The 17,188-nt window shown below is 43.3% G+C and overlaps 1 protein-coding gene across 1 annotated transcript in view; it reads right to left on the reverse strand.

The window, feature by feature from the left end:
• The window catches only part of LOC118377710 (inactive heparanase-2-like), a 235,695-nt gene extending 225,287 nt beyond the window's left edge, over positions 1 to 10,408 (reverse strand). The window contains exon 1 of the mRNA XM_052477903.1: positions 10,277 to 10,408. The gene's annotated coding sequence lies outside the window, so the exon portion shown is untranslated. The remainder of the gene's footprint in view (positions 1 to 10,276) is intronic.
• Between the last annotated feature and the right edge of the window lie 6,780 nt (positions 10,409 to 17,188).

Genomic DNA, 17,188 nt, shown 5'->3' on the forward strand with positions numbered 1-17,188 from the left:
CCCCTCCAAGACCTCAACCATCCGTCAAACTTTCAAGAGGTGTTATCAGCTATTGGTTCCCTCAAGAACAAGACTCCTGGCACTGACAGTATCCCGGCAAAACTACTTCAGCAGGGAGGATACTTCCGCACCAGAACGCTCCATCAGTATATCAATGAGGGTTGGGAACGGGAGATCGTACACCAACAATGGTGAGATCTAAACATTTTCACCATCTATAAGAACAAGGGTGACAAGTTAATCTGCAGCAACAGATGGGGGATATATTCCTTCCGGCTGTTGCCGTCAAGGTCCTGGCCAAGGTTATGCTACACAGGCTGGTGGATAAAATCATAGAGGAACTGCTGCCAGAGTCACAGTGCAGCTACAGTCCTGACCCTACAGTCCTGACCCTACAGACCCTACAGTCCTGACCCTACAGTCCTGACCCTACAGTCCTGACCCTACAGACCCTACAGTCCTGACCCTACAGTCCTGACACTACAGACCCTACTGTCCTGACCCTACAGACCCTACAGTCCTGACCCTACAGTCCTGACCCAACAGACCCTACAGTCCTGACCCTACAGTCCTGACCCTACAGACCCTAGAGTCCTGACCCTAAAGTCCTGACCCTACAGACCCTACAGTCCTGAACCTACAGACCCTACAGACCCTACAGTGCTGACCCTACAGTCCTGACCCTACAGACCATACAGGCCTGATCCTACAGTCCTGACCCTACAGTCCTGACCCTACAGACCCTACAGGCCTGACCCTACAGACCCTACAGGCCTGACCCTACAGTCCTGACCCTACAGACCCTACAGGCCTGACCCTACAGTCCTGACCCTACAGACCCTACAGACCCTACAGGCCTGACCCTACAGTCCTGACCCTACAGACCCGACAGACCCTACAGACCCTACAGTCCTGACCATACAGTCCTGACCCTACAGGCCTGACCCTACAGTCCTGACCCTCCAGACCCCCTCAGCACCTCCAGACCCCCTGCAGTACCTCCAGACCCCCTCAGTACCTCCAGACCCCCTCAGTATCTTCACACCCTCTCAGTACATCCAGACCACCTCAGTACCTCCAGACCCCTCAGTACCTCCAGATACCCTCAGTACCTACATACCCCCTCAGTACCTCCAGACCCCCTCAGTACCTACATACCCCCTCAGTACCTCCAGACCCCCTGCAGTACCTCCAGATCCCCTCAGTACCTCCAGACCCCTGAAGTACCTCCAGACCCCCTGCAGTACCTCCAGACCCCTCAGTACCTCCAGACCCCCTCAGTACCTCCAGACCCCCTGCAGTACCTCCAGACCCCCTACAGTACCTCCAGACCCCCTCAATACCTCCAGACCCCCTCAGTACCTCCAGACCCCCTCAATACCTCCAGACCCCCTCAGTACCTCCAGACCCCCTCAGTACCTCCAGACCCCCTGCAGTACCACCTGTAATATACTTCCGGACCCCCTGCAGTACCTCCAGACCCCCTGCAGTACCTCCTGTAATATACCTCCAGACCACCTGCAGTACCGCCAGACCTCCTCAGTACCTCCAGACCCCCTCAGTACCTCCAGACCGCCTGCAGTACCTCCTGTAATATACCTCTGGATCCCCTGCAGTACCTCCAGACCCCCTGCAGTACCTCCTGTAATATACCTCCAGACCACCTGCAGTACCGCCAGACCCCCTCAGTACCTCCTGTAATATACCTCTGGATCCCCTCAGTACCTCTGGATCCCCTGCAGTACCTCTGGATCCCCTCAGTACCTCTGGATCCACTCAGTACCTCCTGTAATATACCTCTGGATCCCCTCAGTACCTCTGGATCCCCTGCAGTACCTCTGGATCCCCTCAGCACCTCCAGACCCCCTCAGTACCTCCAGACCCCCTGCAGTACCTTCAGACCCCCTCAGTACCTCCAGACCCCCTGCAGTACCTCCAGACCACTTGCAGTACCTCCATACCACCTGCAGTACCTCCAGAACCCCTCAGTACCTCCAGACCCCCTCAGTACCTCCAGACCACCTGCAGTACCTCCTGTAATATACCTCTGGATCCCCTCAGTACCTCTGGATCCCCTGCAGTACCTCTGGATCCCCTCAGTACCTCTGGATCCCTGCAGTACCTCTGGATCCCCTCAGTACCTCTGGATCCCCTCAGTACCTTCTGTAATATACCTCTGGATCCCCTCAGTACTTCTGGATCCCCTCAGTACCTCTGGATCCCCTGCAGTACCTCTGGATCCCCTCAGTACCTCTGGATCCCCTCAGTACCTCCTGTAATATACCTCTGGATCCCCTCAGTACCTCTGGATCCCCTCAGTACCTCTGGATCCCCTCAGTACCTCTGGATCCCCTGCAGTACCTCCTGTAATATACCTCTGGATCCCCTCAGTACCTCTGGATCCCCTCAGTACCTCTGGATCCCCTGCAGTACCTCTGGATCCCCTCAGTACCTCTGGATCCCCTCAGTACCTCTGGATCCCCTACAGTACCTCTGGATCCCCTCAGTACCTCTGGATCCCCTCAGTACCTCTGGATCCCCTACAGTACCTCTGGATCCCCTCAGTACCTCTGGATCCCCTCAGTACCTCTGGATCCCCTCAGTACCTCTGGATCCCCTCAGTACCTCTGGTTCCCCTCACTACCTCTGGATCCCCTGCACTACCTCTGGATCCCCTGCAGTACCTCTGGATCCCCTCAGTACCTCTGGATCCCCACAGTACCTCTGGATCCCCTCAGTACCTCCGGATCCCCTGCAGTACCTCCTGTAATATACCTCCGGACCCCAGTTGAATACCCCTGATATATAGTGTACAAGAAAGTGAACTGTAAAATAATTGAATTAATAATAAATCATTTAGGTCTGCTCAATCTTCAAAAACAGCCATGATTCTCTTCACAGGTACTAACATCTGTGTCTCACACAAACACACACACACACACACACACACACACACACACACACACACACACACACACACACACACACACACACACACACACACACACAGATGCACTCGGTATGTTTGCTTTCCACCCACATTTGCATGTTCCGCCATATCTATCCCTCACAATATGTGCTAGGAAGCTGTCCAAAAATACACACATGACGATTCACAAAAAAATATATCTTTCCCTACACAAACAAGACTGTAGAAACACCATCCCACCATGACGTTTTTACACCAATATAGACCTTCCTCAACCCTAAAACATGGATCCGGACATAGCCTCGGAACATAAGCTGCTTCAAGGTCACAGGTTAAAAGTCTGAAACTGAAGGTGTCAACGAGACATAAACTCTTAGAAAAACGGGTTCATAAGGGGTTCTTCCTGCTAATACAGAAAGCACACCTAAAACCCTACAGAGCAAAGCAATGCAGTTGTAGAATCACTAGGAAAAAGGTAGGAAAAACTCCCTAGAAAGGCTTTAACCCAGGAGGAGCCCTTTAAGGATCTAGATAGCACCTTTCTAGATAGATCTAGATCTAGAGTGTAGTTAGTCAGTCGTAACTAAGTGCTGTCAGAATATAGACAGCTAGGACAACACTGAGCGTGGCAAAGGGTCACTGCACCCCAAGAGAAAGGATCAACTAAGGGAGCATCTGGAGCGAAAGCGAGAGAGTTAAGAAAATCCTGTCATTTTTTTCAGAAAATTAGCACAGATGCCAGTAAATTTCTGTATATTTACAAGACTGTAAAAAAAAGTAAATGCTACTGTCGTCATAATGAATAAATTAATGACTCATTAAGGAGGATGGGGTTTGTATTTCACAGTATTTTACTGTAATTACATGGGATTGGTGCAAGCAGGTTGGCTGCTAGGTAATTATACACTGAGTACACCAAACATTAGGAACACATTCCTAATATTGGGTGGCACCCCCCTCCCCTCAATTGTTCCAAGGCTTCTAAACCCAACTTTAACTTGTCTCCTCCCCTTCATCCACATTGATTGAAGTGAATTTAACAAGTGACATCAATAAGGGACCACAGCTTAAACCTGAATTCACCTGGTCAGTCTATGTCATGGAAAGAGCAGGTGTTCTTAATGTTTTGTATACTCAGTGTATATTACAGCATATTGATGAATATTTGGTATTTTGTATCACTTGCACTCCTAGAGGCCTTAACAGACATTACAACTGGCAGTGACTACAGGACAAAACAGACCAAAAGGACATGGAAAAATACTCAATAATTAAAGGCGAAATACAATTTTTCACAACCAACTCTGTATTTAGGGTGTAAATGGCATGGTATACAAGTGTCCAGATATATTTGTTTAGATTTCACTTGTTTTTGAGAATCTTAAGCCAACCAGCAAAAGAAAAAGTAGTTTGGGGGGCAGATACAAAGGCTCCAAAAACACCCAAATACATCTTTTTTGAAACGGCAAAGCTCTTAGTTCAGTGATGCAGGTTGTTAGACATGAAATAATGTCATTATGAACTTTATCCGCAGCGTTATACTCCATTTTGTGCGACTCGAGCCGTGTCCCCTATCCAGCTGTTTCATTATCCATGATGCCTGCTGCTCGACTGGAGTGAGAGGTATCACGCCAGACACAACTAAATGAAATATAACAAAGATAAAGTTCCCTCCTTGCTTTTTATTTGATTTTTATTATCCTTATTTATTTAGTTGATCACATTTTACAAACACAGTAGACTCATTCACATGAATACAAATCTGTTTCCACATCAATACATGGTTTCATTATTGGGCTACTATATTCTACATATTTATGAAAGTTGTTGTAGGTCAACTTTCTTCTTTTTAATTCCATTTTTGATTTGTTTAAAAATAACAGAACACGTGCATTAATGATCCTGCAACCATCAGTGTGGGGGGGGGTCAACGCTTAGGAACATTAGCTTAGATAAAATACACATCTTAACAATATTTATTCTACATTCATGGAGGCAGTGTGGGAAACGTCTCATAATGACATATCTAGATTCAAACTACACAAGGCCTAGTTTGAAATCAGATATGTCTCTTTACACCAGGCCTAGGCAATTCCAGTCCTCGGGGGCTTGTTCTGTGTCACACTTTACCCCCATCCTTAGCAAACACAGCTGATTTAAACTAATTGCATTTTTAACTGAAGATCATGATTAGGTGATTATTGGAGTCAGGTGTGTTAGCTGGGGCTGGGACAAAACTGTGACACCAATCAGGTCCCCGAGGACTGGAGTTGCCCAGGCCTGCTTTACACTATACAAGGCCTAGTTTGAATCTAGATATGTCTCTTTACACTGTACAAGGCCTAGTTTGAATCTAGATATGTCTCTTTACACTGTACAAGGCCTAGTTTGTGTCGTTAAAGTAGTGTAGTGTAAAAAAGGCCCTAAGTTAAATTGGGTAAGCAAAGGGGCACCTTCGGTCAAAACCAAACTACTCTCAAACTTCCTGATATGTGTCCTGAGAGAGAGAGACAGAGAGAGAGAGAGAGAGAGAGAGAGAGAGAGAGAGAGAGAGAGAGAGAGAGAGAGAGAGAGAGAGAGAGAGAGAGAGAGAGAGAGAGAGAGAGGGAGAGACTAACAGGGACTGAGATAAAAATGAAAAGTAAGCTGGGACATGATAGGGGGTGAGAGTAGGGGGAAGGATGAGACAGGAAGTTAGGGGTGCGAGGAGAGGGTCTGTACTGTCTGAGACAGTCTGGTCTGGGTTTCCTGCCAGAGGAGACAAAGAGGGAGGTAGGGGCGATGAGGGGTGAAGGTGACCTTGATTTCGTCTTGTCTGAGCTGATATGTTTTCACAGTGTGTGTGTGTGCGTGCCATGACTTATAGCTCTAAGAAGCTTAGCTCAGCAGCCAGGTCGATCAAGATTAACGTCGAAATTTGACATTTATCCTATGTCCTGAGGATGTCGGGAAATGCCTTCAAACGAAGCCACTAGGGGCAAAAGTGAGCACTAGTACAATCAAGTAGGCTTGTATTTTGCCTGAGGTTGGTGGATGGTGTAAATCTGTGACTCAATCAGAAGGTTGTGTTTGATCCCAACAGAAGACACTCGTTTTTTTAAAACTATTTTTCTTAACCCTAGACCTTAACCTTTACCTTAACCATTCAGAATGAGTGACTAAACTTAATGTTTAACTCTATCCCAAACCTTAACCCTTACCTTAACTTTTATCTTAACCCTTATCTTAACCCTTATCTTAACCATTCAGAATGAGTGACTAAACATTAACTATTAACTTCGAAATTTGAAATGATACAGAGCGGCAGGAGCTACAAAAACACTTGGAAATTTGACATTTGGAGCGACTTCAAAATTGGATTCATGGAGAACGTGGGCGAACGTCTCATTCTGCAGTGAGCCTGTGAGAGCTTTTTGAGGTCAGAGGCCAGACTGTAGAGTGGAAAAGGATGGAGAGGGGCTGTTAAAGGGACTATGTCCGCCACCTGCCTACACACACACGTGCACGTGCACACACACACACACACACACACATGCACGTGCACCCCCCCCCCCACACACACACACACACACACACACACACACACTCACACACTCACACACACACACACACGCAGTTGGGCTGATTGTTGCCAGACCTTACTTAAACACTTCCCCAGTGCCCTGTTACCCTCCCCACTAAACCACTACAGAGACAGGGTAACCATGAGGGCTTGTTCCAATTCTTTACAGTTAAAGGATGTTCTGAAATTAAACCTTGACAAATTAGTTTTTCAGTTCAAGGCAATGTATAACGTAAATACTTAACAAAAAGTAATTGAATTGAGCCTTTACAGGGGACCCAGCTGCCATACTTGGACCACTACAGGTCTTACTTAAACAGTATTCATCAGACATCTACAGCATGTAAGCCATGTGTCAGCGCACACAGGCTAGAGAGAAGAGGAGGGCTTCATTCCCGTACAAAGCTGAGGTCATTCCAATACTGTTTCTATCTCTCATCTTACAGACGTTACTGGTGCTCCCCAACAAGCTATTTTCCATTTGTCAGTTTAGGAGCAATAGAAACGAGGTACAGAAACGTGCCAAATGAAGAAAGCTCCATACCATTTCCACAATGATAAGCTAGCTAGTATGTTGTTTAAGAATCAAGCCCCGTATGTTTGTCTCTGTGATTTGCGTGAGACGGTCCAGCAGGTTTGTAAGCTGCTCGATGAAATTGTTATGTGAGCAAGCCCTGACCCAGAAAATCATCTTAGAGCAAATAAAGTCCTTCTGCTTGGCTTCTCCTTTACTCCCTACCATTTACAGAGATAACACAGCCATAGCACCTGCTCAATAACAACACACTCATGCGCACACACACACATGCCACACACACACGCACGTATGCACTAAACACACACACACATGCCACACACACACATGCCACACACACATGCCACACACACACGCACGTATGCACTAAGCACACACACACTCATGCCACACACACGCACGTATGCACTAAGCACACACACACACACACACACAGCAGACTGCAGAGGGAGAGCGACAGGAAATAAATCTTTCTCCTGAATTATTTTATGGGAAGAGAGTATGTGAAGTAAAATATTACTCCTTTCCTAATGTTTGTGTAAAAGAAAGGGAACTTTAATGCAGAATTCATTCTCTTAACGAGCAATTAAATACAAAGATGGAACACACCATAGCGTCCTATTTAATCATTATGCTATAAATGTCTGTCACGCCCTGACCTTAGAGAGCCTTGTTTATTCTCTATTTGTTTAGGTCAGGGTGTGACTTGGGTGGGCAAATCTATGTTTCTATTTCTTTGTTGGCCTAGTATGGTTCCCAATCAGAGGCAGCTGTTTATCGTTGTCTCTGATTGGGGATCATACTTAGGCAGCCCTTTTTCCCACCTTAGAATGTGGGATCATGTTTGTGTGTAGTTGCTTTCTGCACTGCATGTTGACTTAAGATCATTTTTGTATTTTGTTGTTTTTCGGTGTCATTTTAATAAAAGTAAAATATACACCTACCACGCTGCACCTTGGTCCGACCATCCTTAGAACGACGATTGTGACAATGTCACTATAATTCCCTGTAAATTAATATACATTATAGGATCTCTATGTCCTTACTTCTCATGAATTCACTGCTTTGTTAATGTAGTACATAACCGGAGCAGAATGTGTCTCCTGATTTCTTTATCAATATGACTGATCATAAATCAATCGATCAAATAGTATTTGAGCGGCGCTTTTTTCAAACTGACATGGCACAGAAGGTTAAAGAAAACCCTGGGACCTAATCCATCCCCAAACCAAGTGTAGGGCGACAGTGGAAAAGAACAAAGACAACTTTGAAGAAAGGAAGAAGAGCCTTTCATTTGGACCAGAGTACATTGCTAGGCCATATTGTAGCACAATCTCATGATAAGACCCATGTTACAAGGCTGCAACAGAGAAAGAACAGGGTGATACACAGTGTGACTCCTGAACTTGTGAACTGAAACTCCTCTGCACCTAAACATGAACAAATGGTTCTCCTCCATGCATCTCTTCAGCGCTAGAAGATAGGAGCAGTCAGGCCATGTTTTCACTAGTGTGCTAGAGCCCCTTTGAAATCACACAGTTTATGATAAACAGACTTACATACTGTTCACACACACACACACACACACACACACACACACACACATCCCCATCAATGTCTACCTCTTCACCAAAGGGAATCAGCAGGGTCTGATAATACAGGACGTGAAATAGTGGAGATGTGTGAAAAAGCTGTTCATTCAAACCCTTTACCTCTCCTGTGTATGTATGAAGATATTCTACAATGATGGATGATCTGCATAGACTTCAAGGATATCTAGGCATATCAATGTATAAATGTGTAAGAACATACCTTATAAACTACAGTATATTAAAAATGGCTTCATGCAAACCCCCTTTGTGGAGCATGTATGATGAACATGCAGATGCTAGAAGATTCACATGGGATAATATAAAGATGTCTGAAATATGAATATGTATTAATGTCCACATTAGTATTTCTGAAGTCTCCAGTGAAAATAGTGGAATCATCTGTCATGGCATCAGTTCTCTAATGGTAAATATATCTGAATAATCACTCAATATTCCTGATATTTCATCATATGAATATCTCCTTAGTTGCAGTGTGTGTTTCTCAAGACAGATTTAGGGCAGGCATGGGGGCAGGGGGGGTTACACTCATTTTTTGTATTCTAATAAATCACAAACAGCTGTAGTTTCCTCATCTCTCCTCTCTGTAATATTCTACATTACAGTTGATCAGTTAGAAATGCAGACTGCTAGACTGACGTTTACTTATGATTTTACTGTACCTTCTAGCAGTAAAATGGTAATTTCATAACAATGATCAAACTATAGCTGCAGTACATGGTTTGGTTTGAAATAACCATCATTACATGTGGAACCACAACTGGTATTGTAAGTACCGCAAAGCATTGCAACACACAATTTATAATAACCACCAACAGAACAGTAACACACCCACATGTACACACACGTACACATGCAAGCACGCATAAACACACACACACACACACTGGAATAAAATGACGCAATTCAACTTAACATGCAGCTGTATCAATTTCATTTGTAATTTGCAGTGTTTACAAACTAATACAGTATACCCAGCCTACTGTCAGCCAGCCCCGAACTGTTCTCAGTTACCACCCTGGGAAGCCAAGGAAACTGGGACTCAGCAACAGTCTTACACACACCCAGACACACTCGCTCTCACACGCACACGCACACACACACACGCACGCACGCACGCACACACACACACACACACACACACACACACACACACATTAGACCTTCCATTCAGTAATGCCAGTAATCTCCGCCTTCCCGCTTCCTCTCCATCCCTTCATTAGTCATTATGAGGGGTGATGGTTTACATCGCTGTGCTCTGGCAAGATTGACTTACTAAACAGTGTGAGGGAGAGAGAGAGAGAGAGAGAGAGTGAGAGAGAGAGAGAGAGAGAGAGAGAGAGAGAGAGAGAGAGAGAGAGAGAGAGAGAGAGAGAGAGAGAGAGAGAGAGAGAGAGAGAGAGAGAGAGAGAGAGAGAGAGAGAGAGGGAGAGAGGGAGAGGGAGAGGGAGAGGGAGAGGGAGAGGGAGAGGGAGAGGGAGAGAGAGAGAGAGAGAGAGAGAGAGAGTGTGTGTGTGTGTGTGTGTGTGTGTGTGTGTGTGTGTGTGTGTGTGTGTGTGTGTGTGTGTGTGTGTGTGTGTGTGTGTGTGTGTGTGTGTGTGTGTGTGTGTGTGTGTGTGTGTGTGTGTGTGATCTCCTACCTGTTATTGTGATGTTACTGTAGATGTTGGAGACCTGTTCCTTGAGGAGGACGAGCTGCATCTGAGCTGCCTTCTCTCTCTGCAGTTCCAGCATCATGACGGGATGGTTGGCCAGCTTACAGCCCCTCTGTTTGTCCAGCGCGATGTCACTACGTACTATGTCTGAGGGTGGACACAGAGACCAGAAACGAGTCATTCTAGTTGAAATGTGTTTATCATGCTAATAAAGCTTGCTTGAATTTCAATTTCTCCAGAACAAGTATAGACCTATGGTTAAACATGGATATAGAAGATTTCAACTGTATCTAAAGTATATTTAAACATCTCAAAACATTGTATAATCAAATTGGGAAAACAACACAAGAAATAAAGATGACAACTTAGTGTTTAACATTTTTGTAAATGAATAATCAAATCCATAATGCCTAACTCACCATCTTCGTAGTTCTTTAGGTAGTAATCTGGGCCGGGGCCTCTGAACTTGGCAAGGTTCTTCAGGTTGTGGAAGTGGAGGAAGTCTGTTCTCTTTCCTCCAAACCTCAGATAGGCCGGGGACAGACCTCGGGCTAGGGTTACCAAACGCTTGGAACTACACAGGGAGACAGAGGACTGGTAAGAATATGTTCACAAATACATCTGAAATGTTGTTTGTTTAAGTATCAAAACAAATGGCATGAAAAACCCAACACGATTGCAATGTATTTAAGATTATGCATATACACAACGTATAAATACAACTCTGAGAAGAAATTACTTTTACTTTGATGTTATTTTGAAAATAATTTCCGTAGTGGGTATATATATGGTCGTTGCACTATCCAGCACTAGCGACATACTCAACAGAGGCTGAGAACTACTTTCACTAGACAAACAGCTCACGTAATAAAACAATGACAGTTTTATTTACATGATATCGCTTGCTAGCCCTGTACATTCAGATTCAGCAAAAGAAAGCAAGACATGCAGCCAATTTCATTTATCACGGGAGTACTTTAGAGTGGTTTTTAGATGTCACGGGGCAACATTTATGATGGTGCCCAGAAAGACCCAACTTTCTTCCACACTCTCTGGAAAGTCCCTATCCATAAGCTTTCCAGACTGGCCTTCCAAAATACATTTGACTATTCTTCCCACTTATAGGTTTCTCTGAGAGTCAAGCGAGTGAACCCTACTCGTATTTACATAATGGCCTTATAAGTAGGACATGAAAGCTTTTCCATTATAACAGGACTATTATGACCCTCTCACCGTGCCGCTGTTAACCGTCTATCAATAATATATCTCTCGGCTCTAGAATAGAAATCGTGTAAAGGATTTACGTTCCATTCTACTGTTGTGTCACCAAACTGGACACGGAATGAAACACAGAAACGTTCTACTTTTCGACCGTAGCCACATTGTAATTTGTGCATATCATTAAAAGTGGACCACCAAAAAAAGCAGTGGAGCAAATAAATCCCATGCAATAATATAATAATAATATATGCCATTTAGAAGACGCTTTTATCCAAAGCGACTTACAGTCATGTGTGCATACATTCTACGTATGGGTGGTCCCGGGGATCGAACCCACTACCCTGGCGTTACAAGCGCCATGCTCTACCAACTGAGCTACAGAAGGACCATGCAAGACATTTTCACATGCAGATTGCACTTGTTTTCTGTATTATTCAAGGAATGACATTCCATTGGCTTACTTTTTAAAATAACATTTGAAACGGGTCATTATTTGTTTACAAAATCTCATTTGACCAAAAACATGGAGAAAATGAAAGTTTTATAGTAGGCGTATATGTATTATTTATGTCACATTCTTCTAAATTAAAGGAATAGTTCCCATTAATTTAAATTACTGGAAATTGTACTGTAGCTTTAATGCAGTGTTCAATAATATTTTATGAGATTAGCATTTAGGCCTACCTTATTGTGTTGTTTTTGTAAACAGAATATAGCCCGACACATTCCATGTTGTGATTTTAGCCGAATTCATGCAGACTTCATAAAGTGCAATTTTGATGATAATTGTAGACTATTGTAGTAGTTAAATCACCTAGCTTTGTATTTTAATAATTGCCTTTTTATGTCTCTAAAATCCACCGACCGAGCAAAAAAAAATGAATTTAGGCCATGGATTCAGGTTGCTTGAGCGGTAAATGATCAGATATGACGATCACCAAAGTTTCCTCTAGGACTGTTAATTCAAATATCGGTTCATATAAACGTCAACACAACATTTTAAGAAAGAAATCTGGGAGAAATGTTTTAGAACAATGTGCATTGAAATAGTCAGTGAATACAGACAGAGGAAGGTAGTGAAAAGTATGAACCAAAGTAAAGCAAGAACTTGCTGGAAGGCTATAATTGTTTAATCACATGAGGGTGTTAATGATATTATGATTATTATGATTATGTTCATTATGCTAATCATTACCATTATTATTATTAAATTGATGCAGACAACATTTACTTGCTGAAGGTTGAAACCATACAAATCAACCAGACAATACACAAACATTGAATTGACAGCATCGACTGAAGTTGTAGTTCCATATGATTGAAAGCGTTCTTCTAGGAATATATGTTTTATCTAGTTAACCCAGAATTCAATTTTTTGCTAAAATCCTGACTGGTGAAAGTTCAATCTGGGAACGTTGCGCAATAGCTGAAGCTGATTGGAAGCTAAAATGGTTTACTTCCAGGGCACCACATTCTGTGGCTCCAATAATATCTAGCCAATTCCAACTGTTTTTCAGGATCACAAACATGTCGATATAGAGTAATACAAACTGATACTCAATTGCATTTCTAACGAATCATTCTTAATTCATATAGCGATGTTAAAATGTCATGACCTCGTTCTCTCCTCCCAGACAATAACAGTGGACCTTTCTTTGGAAATAAGAAACCTATGTTTACGGAAAGTCTTTAGGGAGCCTCATATGCACCATGTAGACCTGCTACTCGCAATATAAACTATCCTCCTCCATACCCAACCTTTTGCGATGCAGTCGTGAACTATATATATATATAGTTCACGACTGCATCGCAAAAGGTTGGGTATGGAGGAGGATATATAGTATTATTCCACTTCTAATCCTATTATTAACACCACCAGGTTAATAAAGAGATGTTTATAAGTTACATACTGTAAACAATAAACAACGTTTATTTAACCAGTGTGTTCCCAGTGGGTCGGCTGATTCACGCATGCCACGGGAGAATGACGTCAAAAAGGTGTTAAAATGTGTCTGAACTGAAATGAACTGAAATGAGAAAATAGGCGACTATACTATACAAATAAATTGGTAACGCCTCGATAACACCGACTGTGTCCTTGTGCAAAATGGTAAGCAGCTTCTTCTGGATATGTGTGCAACAGTAGTTCAACATTCACCTTCGGCTACCATTTCTGGCAAGCCGTCTCGCATACAGTTTGATACCTACGTTCGATAAATCCAACATATGCACCACACAGAACGCCCTGCAACTGCAACTGCCTCTGCAACGAAATGCTGCAGTTCAAACGCAGCGTCCCATTGGAAATGAATGTATGTGTGATCGAGACGTAAAGCTCGACGACGTTATTAGGAAGTTAGGCCTGCTACAATCTCTAGCCCACTCCATATTTTCATATACCCCATATCGAATGTCACCTAAACAAAGGCCCGATGCACAAATCGACATCAACCAACTATCTGAAATGGTTTAAAGATTCCCCAAAGTCATAATGTAGTTATACAACTGAATCCGATCATTCTCAACGGAGACATCTAAACCAAAAACAATGCATTTGATCCAAACATGAGAATACGATGGTAAAGCCGATACAGCAGACAGAGTGATAAGGGAATCTACCTCAGGAAGTCCAGCCACCCGTCCTTTATAATGGACGGATCCAGCTGTAAAGAGAGGAAGTTGTCGTTAAGAACTTGTACTGGACTGCGGGTGTTGACGTCCAGCAGAATCAGCGTCCTCTCCATGAACGCCGTTCTCTTCCCCCCGCCGCCCGGTGCAGGTCTCCGGTAGGTCGACGAAGTGGAGATCACCGACTGCACCATCAGAGCAACGGATGCCAGCCACAGAGGGGAGCCTGGGAAGGGACATGTCGTCGGTTTGGGCATCTTCCTGGCTTGGTACCACGGATGGAACACTGTTTTTAAAATTAAGGCCGTCCTCTACGGTTTGAGGGAAAGTGAGAGAAGCTATAGTTATACCTTATAGTCCGAATGCACTCTCCTTTTCCTTTGAGGGAAGAGATCTGTCTTTCTTTCTGTCCGTCTCCCGCTGCGCCCCCCGCCCATCCGTGTTTTTGAGATCTGGAAAGGGTAGCGCACGCCCTGGGCCAGCCTTCCCGATAGAGAGGGCCATGAGCCGGAGACGAAGCAGCACCGCCCCGCTCCAGGACTCAGCAGTGTTTTTTTTTTCATAACTAACCTTGAGGTGTAGGGGAGAAAACTGTGATCGGGGGGGCTATTTATCAATATTCTAAGTGAGCTCAACAACAGACTATTTCTTGTTTGTATGACTTGTGAACTTGATGTGCCTGCCACAAAACATCAATTTTCATGTAAATTATATTGTGTATAAAACAAATGTATAATGAAATCATAACATTCATGTGAATGTAGGCCTATTTTAGATTTCAAAGTTATTTTTATGGTTTTCCCATGAGGGACTTGGCTTATACGCAGAACGTCAATAGAGGAAGAAACTACATGGAAACACGTCAAATAACGGTGCTTATCAAAACAAACGGGGAGAGAGAGGGACGCCTTATTTGGCCTACCGTGCAGGACAAATGACCATTTCCTCGTTTTACCAGTCAAATATAGGCCTCATTCCTTCTTGTAAATGGCAACAATATATTTTCATGTTTTGTCACTCTCGGACAAAGCAATACCAACACATCCTTATAACAAATGAAATTATTAAAAACAAGCGTTATGAAAACCGTTTATTCAAAAGTATTCTCTAGAAATAGCCTACTTAGGCAAAAACTAGTGGACCATGGATCTTGGAAATAAGTGAGGATTTGGGTAAAAAAACAAATCGAATTAATCACGGAAATTACAATTGCAGGGCCACGTAGGAGCCTGATCTTTTATATTATCCAATTATCTGTGAATCACAAATATCTTATGAAAGAAAGTTGAATGTAAAACAAATAAACGTCAAAGTAAATCAATTAAATATAGACCTATTGATGTTGTTAAACTTTTGAACGGAACGGTTTTTATACACTGTGATTGAAAAGTGAATTCATTGGGGAACGGTCCTAGATCAGTAAGGCCAACAAGACAAGGCAAGTTACTAGTTGGCTATGCGATAACATATGTTGTTGTGTTGGTTCTACGCACAAGTAGGTTGTGTAATGACTAAATCTGTATTCAATTGTGTTTTATTCAAATAGAGCAGCTTCGATCACCAGGCTAATGTTTTCTCATAGTTTGATCTGTGCTAATATGTTTACAGTTTAACCCGTGACTTCATCGCGCTTTACAGGCTTAACCATGATCAACCATGAGCTTTGGAGAACACAACCAAACTCAGCCGTACTTGGTGCGCTTCCAAAAACATATTTAAAACCAATTTAGAACTCTACAGCCTACAGATTTAACATACATATAAAAAGGTTGTATAAAGTCTCTCTCCAGATGTTCTTTGATCAGAGGGCCTACACACAGCTTGGTCGCTGGTGGTTATCCCAACAACTTCGCCTCACCTCGGTCTGGCTCGTCTCAGCCTAATGGCTCTAGTCGTCTGAGGTCACTGATTGTAGGCTACTTCCGTGGAGAGAAAGTGCCCGATGCACTGTGATTTGGAAGACTAAGATATGGAAAGAACTTTGCGTAATCCCCTCTGTTAAAGTTAACAGGTTGTATTGTCTACTTAACCAACTTCATGTTGAACGCACCAACATTATGACATTCAAACAACTCTTAGAAATCTCGATATTAATTATTGAAAGTTCGTGAGGCCTGGTTCAACTCTATATGCTATTTAGCAGGCGCTTTTGAGCAAAGAAATGCACAGTCATACATTAATGTATAGGTGGCCCCGGAGATCGAACCCACTATCCGAGCGTTGAAAGCGCCATGCTCTACAAACTGACCGAAAGAGAACCATAGAAAAACAAAGGTAATGTGGAGACAAACATCGAAGGGATATGTACAACAACGTCTTTAGCAGCTAGGGCAACGGAGAGCAACGAGCCAGTTGCTGTTCATCGATCATGGGTCAGCAACTGTTCATAGATACGTGGTCCAGGATCAGACACGCACCCCAGGGTCCTATAAGACCCTGTCCATCTATTCCAAATATGCACCTCTCACAACGGGGAGCAAACCTCTGCCTCCCTTTCAGCCTCTCCAAACATCTCTACCTCTATATATCAATATCTTCATATCGCAGTGGGATCTTCGCTTGATCCATCACTTTACCAGGAAAAGGAATTAGTCGTTGATATGTCCCGCCACGGCTGTATCGGTCATATGGCAACCGAACAAAATCCCTCTTCGGGTTATGGTCTTTCACTGCATGTCTATGGCAGATAGACGTCATTTGGAGCCTTTTGATGTGTGTTTTAAGATGTCGAAGACATATTGTGTAAAGTGTTTGGGATTGAGAGGTATACACAGTATGTGATTTTCATAAAGGTTAGATTTGTTTCCCCATTAGTTGTTATTCAAATGTTAAATAGAACACAAAGGGATTTATAACAAGTATTTCGTGCCCCACTCCCTGAACAATATGGAGACGGATAGGCTATGGTGAATGCAATTTGTAAAAAAAAAAATTACATTGTTCTGTTACTCAAATAGATGGGATAAAGCCACAGTCTGTAAGATTTCCAGAAATTACAACTAAATTAAATATAATATAAAGAGTACCTTACATGAAATAAGTAGCCTA

The sequence above is a fragment of the Oncorhynchus keta genome, chromosome 24 (genome assembly GCF_023373465.1).
Source record: "Oncorhynchus keta strain PuntledgeMale-10-30-2019 chromosome 24, Oket_V2, whole genome shotgun sequence".
Taxonomy (NCBI): domain Eukaryota; kingdom Metazoa; phylum Chordata; class Actinopteri; order Salmoniformes; family Salmonidae; genus Oncorhynchus; species Oncorhynchus keta.